We start from the raw sequence: 21821 nt of genomic DNA, 5'->3' as shown, positions 1-21821 counted from the left end.
CTGATGATTTATATAGAACTGTTTCATGTGTACTAATTTATTTTAATCCTCACAACTCCATAAGATACTTAGAGCCAATGTTATTGGCTTCACCTTACAGATGATGTTCAGTATGGGTTGCTATTTTCCAAGGTCCCTTGCAGTCTTGAAGTTTGTAAATGGCATATCTGCATCCTGACTCTAAAACAAATATTCTTTCCACTCTATCATGATTCTATGTGCCTTATTGTGTCAGTTCTTCTATAAGTCTGCCATCATGTTGCTCAACTTCCTTTTCCCTCACATTATCATTGGATATGTTAGCCTTTTTCCCCCAAGTGGTCTGGTTAAGTGTGAAGGAAATTGGAGCATTCAAGAGCCAGCCACACTGTATCAATAAAGGATATCACTAAGATATGAAAAAAAATAACATACTTTGACTGTGGTAACTAGAAACCCATTTAAGTTTTTGAGAAAATGTAGCTTAAATAAATATATTTGAAAGTTAAAAAGTTCATGCAAAAGGTATACTTTATATATGTATATATGGAACAAGTAGTCACTTAGATGTTGAGTGAGAGGGGGGAAAGAACTGGAAGGCCCACCTCCCCCAAATAATTAAGCATCTGCAGTGAGTGTAGAGAGAAGACTGTGTTAGGCCTAATGGAACTTACAAAGTACAAATGAGACATAGTTACTCTTCAATGACTACTTTTTAATAGGTTAATATGTCATATACACATATATAATGAAACTATTATAAGTCAAAATAATGTATAAATTTATTAAGGAGATAAAAGCAAATAATGATGTGAGTTCAAAATGCCCCATTATCAAATGGGCAGATGAGGGAAAGCTTCCTGAAGGAGATAATATTTCAACTGGATTTTAAGAAGAGATGGAACAACATTCCAAGGACTTCAGGGAATAGAATGAGTAACAAAATGTACCATAGTCATATTCAGAAGATAAATCTTAGTATTGCTTTGTTGCATGAGAGGTTTCAGAGAGAAATACTATGATCTAGTTTATAAAAGGTAAAATCAAATCAATCCAGACTAAGGAGTGTAAATTTTAGGAAATAGGGAGCCACTGAAGTTTTGAAGTCAGGTAGTCATATAACCACATACATGCATAAGGATTTTCTGTTCTCATGAAAGAACTAAGTGTTCTTACAGTCTATAAAATCATGCAGTGAATTCACAATTGGTGATTCTTATTCACTTTTTCTGCAAAAGATGAATATGAATTTGAGAATTATTTTCCCTAGAAATACCTAAATAAGTATGAAGAAAGATATCTGCTGTAATATGCAAGTAAACATTAAAATCAAACATAATTATGAAATCTCAACACAGTATTTGTAGTCTTATTCTTATTTTGACTTGTTGTTTTCCTATTACTTTCATTTCTTTGCTCCTCCTCTACTGTTATGACAAACATTTGAAAAGGAAGAGGAAAAGTTATGTCAATGAGATAAAATAGTACATCAACAGTCTGACGATATATCCAGTATTCTACATCCATGTTTCCCTACCTCTACAATGAAGGTAAGGCAGTGAAATTTCTCTAATTTCCATACTTAACATTTAGTATTATTTTTATTTGCAAATGGATGCTGATAGGTTTTCATGCAGGCAAACATTTAAAATGACAGGATTATCCTCAAAAAAAAAAAATGGAATCGAAAACAGGAGCAAAATCAATATATCTTGTCCATTATTATTCTACTGTGAGACAGAATTATTTCTTCATCGGGACCACTCATATATCCACATATAGATAAGTAAAAATTACACAACAAAGACATTTTGGTACAATATATTCTTTAAAAAAAAATAGCTGACTGAGAAAAGAACAAAAAAATGAGCTCAGAGTCCGGAAAGTAATAACCAGGAGCCAGATAAATATCCATCCTTTTTAGGAATCCTGTAAAGATGCAACATACACACATACATGTATGCATACGTGAATAAATACATACAAATGTACATACATGTATGTATGCTTATGTATATACACTATATATATGCAATTCAATCTTCTTCCTCTTCCTTTTATTAATGATAGCTATAGGCAAGGTTTGTTTTCCCCTCACATTTTGATTATCTGGTGCCTCATAATGTTTAGATTCTTTAAGGGAATGTTAGCAGAGGATTTTGAAAATAAATCATTAACTGTGATCTGCCAAAAGGAAGTACTGGGTAAAATGCTGTTTCAGGAACTTCTTCCTCTTAATTAAAGTTTAAAATATGTCATAAGGTCTTGAAATCTCAAAACTACCAATCTAAGACGAAGATCCTGCTGACTTGTAGCAGTCTTGTTGAAATTCTTAAATGTCTTATTCTATGTTCCCCATCTCCTCTGGCTTTCTTACAAGTTTCCCATATGGATTTTCTCAGTGGTTAAAAAATATAATTGAAGATCAATACTCAAAGACATCTGTGGCTCTGGCTGGTATGTAAGATTTCCATTTTGTGCCAAAAAGTTTTAAAAAGAAACAGAAGAAATATTTTGTACTATGTTTTCTATTGATTTGTGCTGATGTACTAGTAAAACAGATATAAAGATATTAAATATAGGCTGATTTACCCATTATACATTTGCAAGGGAAATATGCATTAATTACCTCTTTTTTTACTTGTTTCTATGGGAACATACTTTATTGAATAAATAGTTCTGAAGTAATATTTTATATTTTAATTATACTAATTATAATTCAATATATCATATTAAAATAATTTCCATCTTAATTAGAAAATTTTACACTGCTATAAACATAAGGGGGCAAAATGAACAATTCTACAAAAGCAATTGCTTCTAATTTTCTGATGCCATTAGTACTAATTACTAAAGCATCTTTGGCTCTAAAATGCAATGCAACTTTCTCGCTTCCAGTTCATCTTCTTTTCTTTCTTTTCCCAAAATATTGTTTTCCTTTTGCCTTCCAAATATGCCAAACCATTATTTTACCTATTTCTACCCCTAATCATCCTTTTCTTGTTCTGCTTATTTGATTCATACTAACCTTTTTTTTACCATTCCTCCTCAAAGCAGAAACAATGTAGGCATCCCTGTGGAACAATTTTGGACCCTGCCTTCTCTGCTTCAGAATCAATTGTGTTCCCTTCCTCTCTCTCTCTCTCTCTCTCTCTCTCTCTCTCTCTCTCTCTCTCTCTCTCTCTCTATATATATATATATATATATATATATATATATATATATATAGATAGATAGATAGATAGATAGATAGATAGATAGATAGATAGATAGATAGATAGATATAGATAGATAGATAGATAGATAGAGATAGAGATAGAGATAGATAGATCGATATAGATATAGATAGATATCTCTCTATATATAGATATAGATATATATTGTGTGTGTTGTATATGAACATGTATATATACATATATATATATATATATATACATATATATACTTACTTCTTTGTAAGCTAGTGATCAATGTACCATACTGTGTAAAAAAAAAATGACGACTTAAAACACAAACACAAGATTACATACACACAAATAAGTAGATAAATACATATAGATACATCTTTTATTACATAGTATTAGAGCATAAGTGCCTAGAAGTTCACAAAAATGTCTACAATAGAAATTTATCTTGATGTGGATCATAAATTTGGTATTTTCTCTTTCTCCCTCCTAGTTTCATCTTTGCAAGTAGCTAGCCTAAATAGCATGCTTCAATAAAAGATCAATCTGTATCCCTCAACAAGTTAACTGCATTGTCCAAAACTCCAATTTTGAGATTCAATTAAATTAGTTTATTGAGAGTGATGATAGGAAATACTTTTAGCTGAGTGGATAGAATGAGAGATTTGGAGTCAGGAACATCTAGATAAAAATAATGAGTTTACTACATGTCAATTATGTGAGCACGGACAAGATTTTAAAGCACTTTTTATTAATATATTTTCTTTGTAAGTTGCCCAAATTTCCATTATACTGTCAACTATTTTTTAAATCATTTTAGGGGGTGGGAACCAAGATGGCAGAGTAGAAGTAGAGACATACTAGAGCTCTCCCCTCAAACTCCTGAAAAAACTGATAAAAAATAACTCTCAACAAGTTCTAGAGCAGCAGAAGTCACAAAATAACATAGAAAATCAGATTTTTAGCCCAAGACAATTTGAAAAGTAGAAAGAAAGGTTTAATCACACCAGGCTAGGAGTAGAGTGAAGTGCTACATGGGCTGCCCAGTATAAACAGAGCTGGAGCAGGCCATAGGGGACTGAATTGCTGAGGCCGTTACAATTTTACAGACTTCTCAACCCACAAACGCAAAAGACAGCTCTGAAGGTCAGTTAGAAGGGCCTCTCACCTGACTGAGAGGGGAGTGTGGTCTGGGTCCAGCCCTGGCCCCAGCTCCAGCCCCAACCCCAATCTCAGGACTATGGCAGCCATTGGTGAAGCAGAGGCTGCTTCTGGAGGCCTCCTCATAACAAAGAGCTCAAAACCCAAGGAATTGGCTGGGAAAATGAACAAATTGGGGAAAAAGAAGCACACTATAGATTTTTACCTTCTTGGTAAATAGGCATCTTCTTACATCATTGATGACAAGGAACATCAAAATATACAACCAGAAGAAGATAGCAAAGACAAAGTTCTGGTATCCAAAGCCTCTAAGAAAAATATGAATTGGTCTAAGGTCATGGAAGAGCTCAAAAAGGATTTTGAAAATCAAGTGAGAGAAGAAGAGGAAAAATTGGGAAGAGAAATGAGAATGATGCAAGAAAATCATGAAAAATGAGTCAACAGCTTGCTAAAGGGAACACCCCCTCCCAAAATGCTGAAGAAAATAATACCTTTAAAATTAGACTAACTCAAATGGCAAGAGGTCCAAAAAGTCAATGACTAGAAGATGCCTTAAAAAGCAGAATGGACCAAATTGAAAGGGAGGTCCCAAAGCTCACTGAGAAAAATAATTTCTTAAAAATTAGAATGGAACAAATGGAAGCTAATGACTTTATAAGAAATCAAGAAAATATAAAACAAAACCAAAAGAATGAAAAAGTAGAAAACAGTGTGAAGTATGTCATTGGAAAACAACTGACTTGGAAAATGGATCCAACAGAGATAATTTAAAAATAATTGGACTACCTGAAAGCCATGATAAAAAAGAAGAACCTGGACATCATCTTCCAAAACATTATCCAAGAAAGTGGCACTGATATTTTAGAACCAGAGGGTAAAATAGAAATGGAAAGAATCCACCAATTTCCTCGTGAAAGACAGCCCTACAAGAAGGCTCCTAGGAATATTGAAACCAGATTCCAGAGTTCACAGGTCAAGGAGAAAATATTACAAACAACCAGAAAGAAACAATTCAAATATTATGCAAACACAATCTGTGTAACACAGATTTTAGCAGTGTCTACACTAAAGGATCAACGGAATTGAAATATGATATTCCAGAAGGCAAAGGAGCTATGATCAAAACCAAGAATCACCTACCCAGTAAAACTAAATATAATATCTCAGGGGGGAAATGGAACTTCAATGAAATATAGGACTCCCAAGTATTCTTTTTTTTAAAAAAATCTAATTTATTTATTTTTAGTTTTCAACATTCATTTTCACAAGATTTTGAGTTCCATATTATCTCCCCATCTCTCTCCTGTCCACCCCAAGACAGCATGCATTCTGATTACCCCTTCCCCCAATTTGCCCTCCTTTCTATCACACCTCTCCCTTCTCTTATCCCCATCATCTCTATTTTCTTGGAGGACAAGATAAATTTCTATACCCCACTGCTTGAATCTTACTTCTCAGTTGCATGTAAAAACAATTATTAACATTCTTTTTAAAAACTTTGATTTCCAATGTCTCTGTCTTCCTCCCTCTCCATCCATACCCACTGAGAAGGTTAGCATTTCAATACAGGTTATACATATTAGTTATGCAAAAGACTACCATAAAAGACCTATTGTGGAAGACCAACTATATTTCCCTCCACCCTAGTCTGCATCTGATTTATTATACTCTCTCTTTTGACCCTATCCCTTCTCAAAAGTATTAGCTTCTAGTTATGCCCTCCTCCCATTTGCCCTCCCTTCTATCATTCCCCACCCTGCTTATCCCCTTTTCCTATACTTTCCTGTAGTGTAAGATAGAGTTTCATAGCAAAATGAGTAGGGATGTTATTCCCTCATTAAGCCAAATGTGATAAGAGTAAGGTTCACTCTTTCCCTTTCACTTCCCCTTTCTTCCTTTCCACTGAAAAAGCTTTTTCTTGCCTCTTTTATGTGATAGATAATTTGCCCCTTTGTATTTATCCCTTTCCCCCCCGAATATATTCCTCTCCCTCCACTTAATTTTACTTTTCAATAAAATTAAATCTCTTCCTATTTAAGTCATCCTGTGCCCTGTGTGTTTACATATACGTACGTGTGTGTGTGTGTGTGTGTGTGTGTGTGTGTGTGTGTGTGTATATATATATATATATATATATATATATATATATATATATATATATATATATATATATATATATATACACACACACATATAATCCCTACAACTACTCTAGTATTGAGAAAAGGCTCAAGAATTATAAATATTATCTTTCCATGTAGGAATATAAATAGTTCAATTTTAGCAAGTATCTTGTGATTTCTCTTTCCTCTTTACCTTTTCATGCTTCTCTTGATTCTTATGTTTGAAAATCTAATTTTCTATTCAGCTGTGGTCTTTCATCAAGAGTGCTTGAAAGTCCTCAATTTCATTGAATTACCATTTTTCCCCTGAAGTATTATATTCAGTTTTGCTGGGTAAGTGATTCCTGGTTTTACTCCTAGTTCCTTTGACTTCTAGAATATCATATTGCAAGGCCTGGGATACCTTGATGTAGGAGCTGCTAGATCTTGTGTTATCTTGATTGTTTCTTTCTGGCTGCTTGTCATATTTTCTCATTGACAAGGGAGCACTTGAATTTGACTACAATATTCCTAGGAGTTTTCCTTTTGGGATCTCTTTCAGAAGGTGATCTGTGGATTCTTTCAATATGAATTTTATCCTTGGTTCTAGAATCTCAGGCCAGTTTTCCTTGATAATTTCTTGAAAGATGATGTCTAGGCTCTTTTTATGCTCATGGCTTTCAGGTAGTCACTCACTTAAATTGTCTCTCCTGGATCTATTGTTTCACTTCAGTTGTGTTTCCAATGAGATATTTCATATTATCTGCTATTTTTTCATTTCATTGGTTTTGTTTTATAATTTCTTGATTTTTCATAAAGTCATTAGCTTCCATCTGCTTCATTCTAATTTTTAAAGAATTAATTTCTTTTTAAAATTTATTTACTTTTAGTTTTCAACATTTATTTCCACAAGATTTTGAGTTCCAAATTTTCTCCCCATCTCTCACCTCCCCCACCACAAGACACTGTGCATTCTGATTACCCCCTTCCCCCAATCTGCCCTCCCTTCTATCACACCTCTCCCTTCTCTTACTGCCATCTTCTCTCTTTCCTTGTCGGGCAAGATAGATTTCTATACCCCATTGCCTGTATTTCTTATTTTACAGTTGCATGCAAAAAAATTCTCAACATTCGTTCATAAAACTTTGAGTTCCAACTTCTCTCCCTTTCTCCTTCCCCACCCATCCCTACAGAGAAGGCAAGCAATTCAATATAGGCTATACATGTGTAGCTATGCAAAAGACTTCCATAATAATCATGTTGTGAAAGACTAACTATATTTCCCTCCATCCTACACTGTCCCACTTTATTCTATACTCTTTTTTGATCTTGTCCCTCTGCAAAAGTGTGTACTGCTAATTACTCCATCCTCCCATTTGCCCTTCCTTCTACCATTCCCTTCACACCCCACTTATCCCCTTCTCCCCTGCTTTCTTATAGTGTAGGATAGATTTTCATACCAAATTGAGTGTGTCCCTCCTTAAGTTAAATATGACAAGAGTAAACTTCACTTTTTCCCTCTCACCTTTCCCCTTTCCCTTCCATTGGAAAAGATTTTTCTTGCCTCTTTTATGAAAGATAATTTGCCCCATTCCATTACTCCCTTTCTCCTCCCAATATATTCCTCTCTCACTCCTTAACTTTATTTTTTTAGGTATCATCCCTTCTTATTCAACTCACTCTGTGCCCTCTGTGGGTGTGTGTGTACACACACACACACACACACACACACACACACACACGCACACACACACATATATATATATACATATATATACACTTGCATATACATATATATATATACATATACATGTACGTATGTATGTATGTATATAATCCCTCCAACTACCCAAATGATGGAAACATTTTCAAGAGTTACAAATATTATCTTTCCATGTAGGAATGTAAACAGTTCAATTTTAGTAAGTCCCTTAGGATTTCTCTTTTCTGCTTACCTTTTCATGCTTCTCTTGCTTCTGGTATTGAGTCAAATTTTCTATTCAGCTCTGGTCTTTTCATTAAGAATGCTTGAAAGTCCTCTAGTTCATTGAATGACCATTTTCCCCTTGAAGTATTATACTCTTTGCTAGGTAGATTATTCTTGATTTTATTCCTAGTTCCTTTGCCTTCTGGAATATCATATTCCAAATCCTTCAGTCCCTTAATGTAGAAGCTGCCAGATCTTGTGTTACCCTGATTGTCCTGATCCACAATACTCAAATTGTTTCTTTCTGGCTGCTTGCAATATTTTCTCCTTGACCTGGAAACTCTGGAATTTGGTGACAATATTCCTAGGAGCTTTTCTTTTGGGATCTCTTTCAGGAGGTGAACTGTGGATTCTTTTAATATTTATTTTACCTTCTGCTTCTAGAATACCAGGGTAGTTTTCCTTGATAATCTCATCAACAATGATGTGTAGGCTCTTTTTTTGATCATGGCTTTCAGGTAGTCCCATAATTTTTAAATTGTCTCTCCTGGATTTATTTTCCAGGTCAGTTGTTTTTCCAATGAGATATTTCACATTGTCTTCTATTTTTTCATTCTTTTGGTTTTGTTTTGTAATGTACTTGTTTTTCATGAATTCATTACCTTCTAACTGCTTCATTCTAATTCTTAAAGAACTATTTTATTTACTGAACTTTTGAACCTCCTTTTCCATTTGGTTAATTCTGCTTTTTAAAGTATTCCTCCTCTCTTTGGCTTTTTGGACCTCTTTTGCCATTTGGGTTAGTCTGTTTTTAAAGGTGTTATTTTTAGGGTCTCTTTTAGCAATCTGTTGACTCACTTTTCATGATATTCTTGCACTGCTCTCATTTCTCTTCCCAACTTTTCCTCAATCTCTCTTACTTGATTTTCAAAATTCTTTTGGAGCTCTTCCATGGTCTGAGACCACTGTATATTTTTTGGAAGTTTTGGATGCAGAAGTCTTGACTTTTATATCTTCCTCTGATGGTATGCATTTTTCTTCCTCATTCAAAAGGATGAAAGAAAATACCTGTTCTCCAAGAAAGTAACCTTCTATATTGTTCTTCCCTTTTTGGGGCATTTTCTCAGTCAGTTACTTGACTTTTGAGTCCTTTTGAGTCCTGTAAGTTCGCAGTTCCTCCAAGGTGGCACAATTAAGGGAGAGGAATTTACTCCTCTCCTGGACTGCACTTTGAACTGGAAGCAACCACAAGCTTTTCTGCCCAGGACCTGTGAGTAGAATTTCCTCTCTAGACCTTCCACTGGCTCCACCATAGCAGTGTTCTTCCTCACCACAGAGGGTCCACTCAGGACTGAGACCCAGATCACCTGCTCTATTCCCCCAGGGTTTTTAGGCAGAGGGCTCCAAAATTGGAAACTGTGCCACAGTGGCTGCCACAGCCCTGGGGCCGGGGCCACACCCAGCACCCATCTCACCCAGGTGACACTGTCTTTGGCATTTATGATTCCATGCCCTGAATCACATTTATGATTCCATGCTTCAGTCCTGTCCCTGCTACATTGCATTGCCAATGTGGGGCTGCACTCTGCTCTGAGCCCAGTGCAACAGATCTTTCCAGTTGGACTTCTAGGCTGTCTTGGGCTGGAAATCTCTTTCAGTCTGTCATTTTGTGGTTTTTGCCACTCTAGCATTAGTTTTTAGTCATTTTAACAGGTATTTTATGGGTTATGGGGTTAGAGCTAGAGCAGATCCATCCTTCTATTCTGCCATCTTGGCTCTGCCTTCTCCCTTGACTTCAGGAATAATTTTCTTCAGTGAGCTTTTGGTGCTCCTTTTCCATCTAGCCAATTTTGCTTTTTAGGGCATTCTTTTCTTTATTGGCTTTTTCAATCTTTTTTTGTCAGTTAGGTTAGTCTATTTTTTACAATATTATTTTCTTCAGCAATTTTTGGGGGTCTTATTTAGCAAGCAGTTTACTCATTTTTTCATAATTTTCTTGTATCACTCTATTCACTCTTCCCAATTTTTGGTCTACTTCTCTTACTCAATTTTCAAAATCTATTTGAGCTCTTCCATGGCCTTAGACCAATTCATATTTTTCTTGGATGCTTTGGATGGAGGAGCTTAGATTTTGTTTTCTTCTGTTTGCATGTTTTGGTGTTTCTTGTCACCAAAGTAAAATTCTATAGTCTGATTCTGATTTTCAGTTTTTGCTAATTTCCCCAATCATTTGCTTGACTTTTGCGCTCTTTGTCAATGTAGACCTCTGCTTCCAGTGGGGGTGGGGGTTGTACTGTCCACTGCCCTATTCCCCCACAATCTGTGGTCCTAGAGATTCAGAAATGGTCGCTGTCTCTGCCCCTGCTGATGGTGTGGCTTCCTCTGCCCCCTTTCCCCTCTGCCACCCTGGGGCTGGGGCCAGAACACTCCACTCTCCCTGACTGGTCCCACAGGCTTTTTCCACTGACCTTCCAATTAATCTAGCATTTTGGGATCCTGAAATCTGGAAACTGCCACAGATGTGAGAGATTCAGTCTCCCCAAGGCTTGCCATTTTCTCCCAGATTTAAAAAATCTAATTTTATACAGCTGTAATGTACTATGGTTCATGGAATAGGAATTGAGTCTCAGTGCTTCTCTTGTCAAATAATGAACTAATAGTTAGAAGTACATTTATTAAATAATAATTCCACTTTCTAGTTGTCAAGAACTAATCATTTTCATGCATTTGATATGGTCTCTGTTGTATCTATGCCATTTCACTTATCTATATTTTTATTCTTTTGGCTAGTACCAGATGTTCTTAATGATAATAACTTTATGATAGAAAGGACACACCAAAAGTCTTAGTGTATTTTTAAGCTAACAGAATGTTAAAATATACTAAGATATATAGAATGCTCTGAATTTTAAAGGGTAGAAATTCAGTATCAAATTCCCATTTTGTCCTTAATATTCTTGTCTGCATTTTTCAACATTTTTGTCTAATTTCATAAAGCACCTTTGAAATTTGAATGATATTGCATTAAATATATAAATTAATGTTGAAATGATATCATCTGTCCTTTCTGTTTAGATCATCCTATATTTGAACATATTGCAAATATTGACATTTGATGCAGATACTGACATTTTAAACTTTTTTCTAATAATAATAACAATAACGCAATAATATCTCAAAAGTGGGGGATATTAATATTCAGTTTGGTGCCTTGCTTTAGTGAGAAAACTTTAAATATTTTCCCGTAAGATTTTTGTACAGTTCTCTATTTAGTATATATTCACATTTTATGAGTATATATGCACTTTAAAAAAAGTGGATGCCATAAAGCTGCTTCTCTATTCAATTCCCTATTTCTATTCATTCAAAATTAGTTAGTAAAAACTGTTTGAATTTGTGATTTTTAATTTTATTATATGACACTTCTCACTCTCATGACTGATTGTTGAAGTCTCATATATACATATGTATGTATGCTATTGTTTTATTTCATTCTTTTTTGTTGCCAGCAATTTTTAAAAATAAATTTAACTATAAACTCATGCAACTAAAATGTTATTTTTGTTTCCATTATTATGCAATTATCATTTGACTCTCATTTTATCAAATATTACTTCTAGCCTCATTTTAAAATTGAAAGCTATGATACATTTTAAACTTAATTCTTAATGTGGTCACTATATGCCTTTGCACTAAACATACAAATAAGTATTTATGTTTCAATAACAAAATCTGCATTGCTCACATTTAGTCAGAATTTTTAATGATTAATTTTTTTCTTATTGTTTTTGTCGATCAAAGGGAACAGGACTTCATAATTTTTGCTTACTCTTGAGCTACTAAGTCAGGCATTGTGATTTTTTTTGCTTTAGAGTATTGAATTACATCTATTTAATCCCCTTTTATTAATTATAGAAGCATTTTGCTTCTGAAATTAAAAGATCCTTTAGTCTTGCCTCTAACTTTTTCATTTCTAAAAATAAAAAAATTATTATTGGTAAACAGAAACATATTTCACTTACTCTCAATTACTTTGACAACCAACTCTTTCAAGATATCTCCTAAGTCTTTATTATCCAATGCTTATCTTGAACTGCTTTCAAAAGATAGCCACATGAATTTTATCACAGGACCTCAAATACCTTATACAGAACAAAGATTATTTCTTGCCTTTGTCTTCAGTACTTCTATATGTGACTCGCCTCTAAACCTGATCATATATTTACTAAGTTGGAGTTATCTGGCTCTTCCTTATTCTTTAATTCTAGTAACCAACTAGTTTTCAAAATATTTGTTTTTACCTCTCGAATCTTTCAAGCATATATTCTCTCATCCCTTTTCCCATCATTACCATGCTAGTAGAGAGTAATAGTTATACTTCCTTGAACTCCTACTATTCAAAAGGTCAAGCTATCTCTATTCACCTTCTTCCCATTAACCATTCATGACTTCACAAAAAAAAAATCTTATTCATTGAATTAGCTGTTTTACCCTTCTGTTTTAAGTCTTCATTGACACATCATTGATGAATGAGTAAATTGGCTATCTTTAGAATCTTTCAAAATCCCTTGGCTCCCTTCACTTATGCAATATACAATACCAATATAAAACAAAAAGACATAATTGTCTTTAGTTGCTAATGTGAGGACCATAGGAGGTAGTCTCCTAGGGAGTCATACAAGATATAGAATGTACCTATTTGAAATTAAAAAAAATAAATTGTCCATGGTATCATTAGGGTGACAGAGAGATAGGGTTTGGAGATCAAAGCAACTTTATTATCATTCCATGTGTTTTTATTGAATATCTGACAAAATACATATATATTTTCTTCAATATAATTCTTGAATCCATCAACACTACAATTTATTCACAAAACATTTATGACTAATTTGAAGAGATACAAAATTATTTTTTAATTGCACCATATGTTTAATAGCATGGAAAACCTCCGTGTTAAGAAATAAGTTTAGCTACTAAAGAAAAGTCTAACAAATGCATCATTAAAATTAGATTTTAGTACATTAAAACATATAGTAAGTTCAATCATTTCATATTTTGACGTTTCATAAATCAAAGGTCACATTCATTGTGTGCTAGAAAAATACATAAAACTAAAAAAAAACCTGTGTTTTATAACAATTTATTAAAAACATTCAAACAGAAGTAATTGCATGAAGCTACTACTTGCTTTCACTTGATCAATTGAGTTTTACATTTTCAATTTCTAAAAGGGAAACTCTAAGAAACCACATGGTCATGGCTCACTACAGCAATAATGAGGCAGGGCCTCATGGACCAAGCTGTGAGGCATATATAATAGGTATATTTGATGGATATTGTTCTTGTATCTCTTTGCTTAAGTTGATCATAATAAAATATGCATTTTCTATTTTTCAATATAAAATGAACTAATAGTTATACAAAAATAACATTAGCCAAAAAGCCAGATGATTTTAGAGAAACTGTTTGAACAAATGTTCCAAGTCTTTCTCACTGTCTTCAGCTCTAAAAATCCCCAAACTTATCAGGATCCTCCCTCACCACTAGTTGAAATATAATTATATTTTTCTGCTTTATGAAGGGTATTTTTTACTTATACTCTTTTCTATTTTCTCTTTCCCTCCTATTTTCTTCAGAGGTGGTTACTGGCTTGCCCTGAATACAAACAAAGGCAAGAAGTTATCTATTAGCTTGTTGCTAGTAGCAATGATTTAAAATAAAAACGTCTTTGCATTATAAGAGTATATCATTTTTCTTTGTAGATTTTCCACTTTTAATTAATATTTATATTTTTAACATTTTTTTTAATTTTGAGTACCAAACTCTCTCCCTCCTTGTACACACCTCCTTTAACTACTGAGATCGCAAGCAATATGTTATGAATTATACATGTGAAATCGTACAAAATATATTCCATATTAGCAAGAAAAAAAGTGAGACAATGATACTTCAATTTGCACTCAGAGTTAATCAGTTCTTTCTCTGGAGGAGAAGAGCATTTTTCATTATGAGTAGTTTGGAATTGTCTTGGATCACTGTATTGATCAGGGTAGCTAAGTCACAGATGATCATCATTACAATATTGCAGTTACAGCATACAATGAATTTCTGGTTCTCTTCACTTCACTTTGCATCAGTTCACATAGGTCTTCTCATTTTTTTTCTGAAACCAATCTCTCATCATTTCTTGCAGCACAATAGTACTCCACCACAATCATATACCAGAACTTGTTCAGCCATTCCCCAATTGATGGACATCCTCTCAATTTCCAATTTGTTGCCACCATGAAAAGATTTGCCATAAATGTATTATTCAATATATTGGTCTTTTCTCCCTTATACTTTGATCTCTTTGAGGTACAGGCTTAGTAATGGTATTGCTGAATCAAATATTATGAACAGTTTTATAGTCCTTCAGGCACATTTATACATTGCTTGTTTGTTTGGTTTTCAGAATTAGTTGAACCAGTTCACAACTCCACCAATAGTTCACTAGGGTGTTTATTTTCCTCATCCATTCCAGTATTCATCATTTCTGATAGGGGTGAAGTGGTCTCCCAGAGTTGTTGTAATTTGCATTTCTCTAATCAGTAATGATTTAAAGTATTTGTTCCTATGACTATAGATAGCTGTGATTTTTTTTCTGAAAATTATTTGGTTATACTTCTTGAAATTTACCAGTTGGTGAATAACTCAATTTTTTTTATTTGACTCCACTCTTACATATTTGAGAAAACAGGCCTTTATCAGAGAAACTTGCTGTAAACATTTTTTTATTACTTCATTGTCTATGATGGCTTTTAGCAAAATGTAGTTCCATTGATTATCTCTTTTAATTAGGTTTATTTTTTGCTTTATCTGATATCATGATTGCTACCTCTGATTTTTTTTTTTACTTCAGCTGAAAAATAATAGATTCTGCCCCACATCCTTATTTTAATGGGCACTCTCTCTCTCCCTCCCCTCATCCCTCCTTCCTTCCATCCCCCTCACCCCAGTATTCCTCTTTGAAATGTGTCTCCTATAGATAACATATTGTGAGATTCAGATATCTAATACATTTTGTTATTTGCTTCCATCGTATGGGTGAGCTCATACCATTCACATTCATAGTTATGATTGCTGTGTTTTTCCTTCCACCCTCTTCTCTTCTAGTTTTCCTTCTCTGTATCTTTTTTATGCTGCCCTACCTCAAAAATCTGTTTTGCTTCTTACTACTACTTCCTTTAATCTTTTCTCCTTTATACCACCTCCACCCTTCATCTTTTCTCCTAGTATTCTTACCTCTTTGAACCAATTTCAATGAGAATGATGTTTGAGCATTTTTTACCACCACCCCTCTCCATTTCCCCCTCCACTATAAAAGCTTTTCTTTGTGGGCTTCTTTTATGTGAGATAGTTTCTCTCCCTTCTCACTTCTCTAAATGAATCCCTTTCTCATGCTTTCTTTATTTTAGATCATTCTAATACAATCAACTCATTCCTGTATCCTCTGTCTATGTTGATTCCTTCTAACTGTCCTAACAATGATAAATTATTAAAAATTATATGCATCATTTTTTTCCACATAGGAATAAAAAACAGTTAGACTTTATTGAGTCCCTTACAATTTCTCTGTCATGTTTACCTTATTATGCTTCATGGGCTTTCCATTTAATGCCAAATTTTTTATTCAGGTCTGATCTTTTGATCAGGAATGCTTGAGTCTTCCATTTTTTAAAATATATATTCATTTTCCTCCTGAAGTTATACTCAGTCTTGCCGGGTGAGTTACTCTTGGTTGGAATTCTTGCTCTTTTGCTTTCTGTAATAATATATTCTAAGCCCTATATTCATTTAGCATAGAAGTCAGTATATTTTGTGTGATACTTTCTGTGGCTCCACAGTATTTGGATGACTTCTTTCTAGTTGCTTGCAGCATTTGCTCTTTGACATAGGAGCTCTGCAATTTGGCTATAATATTCCTAGGAGTTTTCAGTTTGTGGTCTCTTTTTAAGAGGTGATAAGAGGATTCTTTTAATTTCTATTTTACTATTTGGGTTGCAGACATTGGGGCAATTTTAGTTATATTTTCTTGAAATATGATGTCTCTGCTCTTTTTTTTAATCATGAATTTCAGGTAGTCCAATAATTCTTAAATTACTTTTCCTCAATGCATTTTCCAGGTCAGTTTATTTTATGTGATATTTGATATTTTCTCATTTTTTCATTATTTTGACATTTTTATTGTTTCTTGATATGTCACACAGTCATAAGCTTCCATTTACCCTATCTAATTTTTAAGTGGTGAATTTTTTGAACTTCCTTTTCTATTTGGATAATTCTGTTTTTAAGATGTTTTTTTCTTCATTAATTTTTGTATTTCTTTTATCAAGCTATTAGTTCTCTTTTTTATAATCCTCTTGCATATATCCTATTTTTTCCCAATTTTTACTCTACTACTTTTAACTCTTTTCTTATCATTTCTAGGAATTCTTATTGGCCTTGGGTCGAAGTAGCATTTTTTTTTGAGGCTTTGCTTGTTCACGTTGTTGTCTTCTTCTGAGATTGTGTCTTGGTCTTCCCTGTCAACATAGCTTTCTATGGTCAAGCTTTTGTTGTTGTGGTTGTGGTTGCTTATTCATTTTTACCCAGTCTATTTCCTGATTTTGAACTTTATGTCAGTTAGAATTTACTCACCAGGGTGTGAGGAAGCATTCTCCCATGTTTTAGGATTTGCTGTTTTCAGAGCTAATTCTGGGAGTCTGCAAGTTTTAAAAACTTCCAAGTTGGTATGATAAAGGGAGAGGTATGGTCACTACTCTCTTGGTCTAAACTCTGATTTTTACCCAGGCAGAGCCCCTTCTCCCCCACAGTTGCAAGATCAAGGGTACTTTTGCTCCCTTTTGACCAAGCACAAGCTCTTCTCTCTGCCCTGGTACTGTAACTCAGGACTGTGTATGAGCAATAGAGTTGATAATTATTGCCAGTTGCTTCCAATGCCAGTCGAGTCAGTCCCCTGTGATTCCATTTTAACCAATTTTCCAACCTCCCTATATTTTGAGAGTTCCTAATGGTGTTGTTACCACTGTTTCAGCTGCCTCCAAAGCCCTTAGTTGCCAAGCTGCTGCCAAGTGTATTTTGGACCAACTTCATCCTTGAAATAACAGACCTCTCATGCTGGCCTCCTAAGTTGTTTTAGGCTGGAAAAATGACTTATCCTCATCATTTATTGGCTCTACCATTCCAAAAATTGATTTTAAGTATTATTTTAAAGTTTTTTGGAGTGGAATATTGAGAAAGTTTGATCGGGTTGTTGCCTCTAATCCACTATCTTAACTAGATCATAATATTTTTCAGTAAAATGTCAAATAAAACTTTACCTAGTTTCATCATAGCATACTTCAAAGAAGGAAAGTCAAGCTCACTATCTTTGAAAGGGAGAGAAAATATCTCTTTATTTGTGATATGTTAGTCAGTAACATATTAATGTATTCTCTATTATATTGTTATCATGACAAAGTTGAATGTAAATTCCAGAGAGATAAGCTACCAACTGAACAATTTGCTACTGACAAATAGTTTAGTTTTCAGAAAAAAAATTAGTTAAAAAGTTTTTAATTCCCCTCTGTCCCCTAATTTGGAGTATCTTTCTTATCCCTATACTTCTCAACAATATAAAGAAATCATTGTGTAACAAGACATTTTATGTTAAAAGTATCCACTTTAAAATGTCACTAGAATATCTCTAGCTTTGCATATCAAAAGAAAAAACAACTTCTCAAAGCATCTACTTTAAAACAGAATTTAATAATATGCTTGTCATCACAGCAGGAAAGAGGGGGAAAATAACAAAACACTTAAGCAACTATAGAAAGAAGTCATTTATTTAAGCATTTGTCTCCTCAGACATACAGGAAATGAAATGCAAACAAAACAGCTAAATATAGTTTCTTAATCTACACCATAGAAGTCGATACATCCAAATGGAAAATATTAATATCAGTAAAGTGAATAGGAAAAGAAAAGTCATATGATGGAAAAAAAAGAGAAAATATATATTCAATGTTATATCTCCCTTCAAAAGATATATAAAATATGGCTTAGACATATTTGCATAAAACTCATGTACTACAGAAGGGCTTAATTCATTTACCTGTGAAATCAAGTTATTTCTACCTTCTCCATTACTAACCTTACCATTTGCTCTAACATCCTGAAAATAAGAACTGGGCCATGTGTCCAGAACCCAAAATAATTCAGATGATGAATTTAGATACAACTAATGCATTACCCCTCATATTTCTAAAACTTTCTCTTAAAAAATGTTGTCATAGTGCTCATTGCTTGTATTTTCTATGTGTAGATGCTTATTCTTTTAGTTGATTGCTAAAAGGCAAGGGAAAATTGAAGGTAGGAATATGGGATGTACTGATAACTGTGGACAGGACTACTCAAATACACAGTGAACAATTTCCAAAGCCTTTCAAAACATATTTTTTTCTCATAAAATATTCTTAATGTTTAAAATCTTTATTTTTTTTATGAGAGAAGAGGATACACATCTCCCTTTCCATTTTGAAAAAAAATGTTAACTAGACAAAATAACACTGGCCTCCTGTGAGTAGAAAGCTATTTGTTTTTATTTAGTCTCAAGAAGGACTCTCTATAATGAGGTGCTGCTTTAATTTTCAAAAATATGTTTAATAATTCATAACTATCAAACAATAGAGCTTAGAGACATAATTTGAAAGAACAGATGTTAAGAATCAAAACACTATTCAAGGATCACTAACTGAAATACTAATGAGTAGGAAAGGGATTCATTAAATAATAATAAACTTATCATGTATCTCTTCAACACCTGACTGACTGAGAAGTGCTGCATTTTTAAATGAGAAGTAACACTAAGCATTGAAAAGGTAGACTTAGAGTCAGAATATTTGGGATCAAATGTTATCACTATTATATTCTAGACAATGTGATCTTAGGTAATTTGCTTAAACTGCACCTCAGTTTCTACTTTTTCATTCTCCAAGAGATCCCACTTCTTTGCTCCTCATCTAACATTATCCAGATAACTTCTAGAACTATCTCTTCCTTTACCCTTTTCTCACACCAAAAGGTGACTCTTCTTGACAAGTCTAAGTCCTCTACATTCAAAGGTGTTCCCATCAACCTATCTTCTCCAACGGATTGCTCCCTCAATATCCTTGATCTCTAATTTTTCTTTTCCTTTCTTGTGATAGTTTCCCTCCTGCTTATAAACATAGCCATGTCTCCTCCATCCAAACAACAACAACAAAAAAAACTCCTTGTTTGATCCACCCATCCCTGAGAAAGATTGTTTCTCTTCTTGCTTTTGTGACTAAACTCCTTGAGAAGGCTATCTACAGTAAGTACTTCCACTTCCTTTCCTCTCTCTTATTTACAGTCTGGTTTTCAATTCCATAATTCAATAAAAACTATTGTCTCCAAAGTTAATAATTATCTCTTACTTAACAAATCTAATAGCCTTGTTATTCTGCAGTTTTTGACCCTACCAATCACACTCTTATATATATGTTTTTTTTCCCCCTCTGGGATTTCTGTTGCACTACTTTCCTGGCTCCCCTATCTATATGACCACTATTTGTCAGTCTCCTTTATTGGCTCCTTAATTCAATATGTACAGAATTGAATCCATTGTCTTCCCTCAAAACCTTCTGCCTTTCCAAGCTTCCTATTAATGTTAAGGGTGTCACCACTCTCTCAGTATTCCAAGCTTGCAACTTAGTTGTCATCCTCAACTACTCACGCTTGCTCTCTCTCAACCCTCTATCCAATGTGTTGCCAAGGACTATCAATTTCAGCTTCATAGAATCTCTTGTACATGCACTCTTCCTCTCCAATAATATTGACACCATTCTGGTATGGGCTTTCATCACCTCATGCGAGCTGATTGTGCTCCCACAAGATTTCCCATTCCAGTACCTCCACCACTCATTTGTCAAAGTGAACTTCCTAAAGTGTAGGTCTCCGGGCACTGTTCTTGCTGTTCCTCAAACAGCACATTCTATCTCCTGATTCCAGGTATCTTTACATCTTACATGCCTGGAATGATTTCTCTCCTCATATTTGCCTTCTAGATTCTGTTGCTATCACAAGTAGGCTCCTTTAAGCAAAATTACAAAGAAACTCTTTCACTCATGCCAGCCAGCTACCTGCATCCTTCCTAGCTCTAACTGCTCTCATTAACTTCCTCTCAGTTCCCCTCCACCCTTCCTGTTTCATCCATTCAGCAAGTTCCTCCCAGCACATGTGACTTAGGCTTCCATGTGATTTAAGCAGGTCACATGGGCCTGTTAATGAATGGGAAAGATCTTCCCATTTAAATTACCATTACAGTAGAAGAGGGCAGATTGGGGGAGGGGATAGTCAGCAGCAAAACATTTTTAAAGAGAGACAGGGTGAAAAAAGAAAGAAAAAGAATAGAATAAATGGGGAAGGAAATAGGAGGGAAAACATTTAGCAAAAATAAATGGGAAAAAATTTGAATCAAATTTCTCTGGTAAAGGTCACATTTCTTAAATATATAAAGAACTGAGTTAAATTTATAAAAAATAAAAATCAAAAAATATGAACACTTTTCAGATGAAGTAATCAAAGTTATCTATAGTCGTATTTTTAAAAATGCTCTAAGTCAATATTTATTGAAGAAATGCAAATTAAAATAATTCTAAGATACTACCTCATACATATTAGATTAGTCAACAGAACAGTAAAGGTAAATGACAAATGTTGGAGGGAACGTGGGAAAAAGAAAACATTAATGCACTACTGGTGGAGCTGCTACCTGATTCAATCATTCCATGGAATTATTTGGAACTATGCCAAAAGGCATGTAAAGCCATGCATACTCTTTGACCTAGCAATACTGCTATTAGATCTGTTTCACAAAAGAGATTTAAAAAAAAAAATAAAGAACCTATATGTACAAAAACATCTAGAGCAGCTTTTTTCTGGTGGCAAAGTATTTGAAATTGAGGGCATGCTTATCAACTGGGGAGTGGCTGAACAAATTGCATTGTGTGATTACAATGTGTACAATACTATGGAATAAAAGTGCACAATAGAAAATTGTGCTATAAGAAATGATGAGCTGCATGCTCTCAGAAAAACATGGAAAGACTTACCTGGGCTGATTCAAAAAGAAATGTACTGTGTACAAAGTAACAACAATATTGTAGGATGACCAACTGTGAATGACTTAGTTATTCTCATCAATAAAATGATTCCAAGACAATTTTGAAGAACTTATGATGTAAAATGCTATCCATCCCCAGAGAAAAATGCCATCCATCCCCAGAGAAAGAACTGATGGTATCTGAACATAAATTGAAGCACATTTTAAAAAAAAATAACTTTATTTTTCTTGATCTTTTTCTATTTTTTCTTTCACAATATGACTATTATGTAAATGTTTTGTGTGATGATACATGTATA

This window comes from Notamacropus eugenii, chromosome 2 (genome assembly GCF_028372415.1).
Source record: "Notamacropus eugenii isolate mMacEug1 chromosome 2, mMacEug1.pri_v2, whole genome shotgun sequence".
Classification (NCBI taxonomy): domain Eukaryota; kingdom Metazoa; phylum Chordata; class Mammalia; order Diprotodontia; family Macropodidae; genus Notamacropus; species Notamacropus eugenii.
This window is presented reverse-complemented; position numbering follows the sequence as displayed.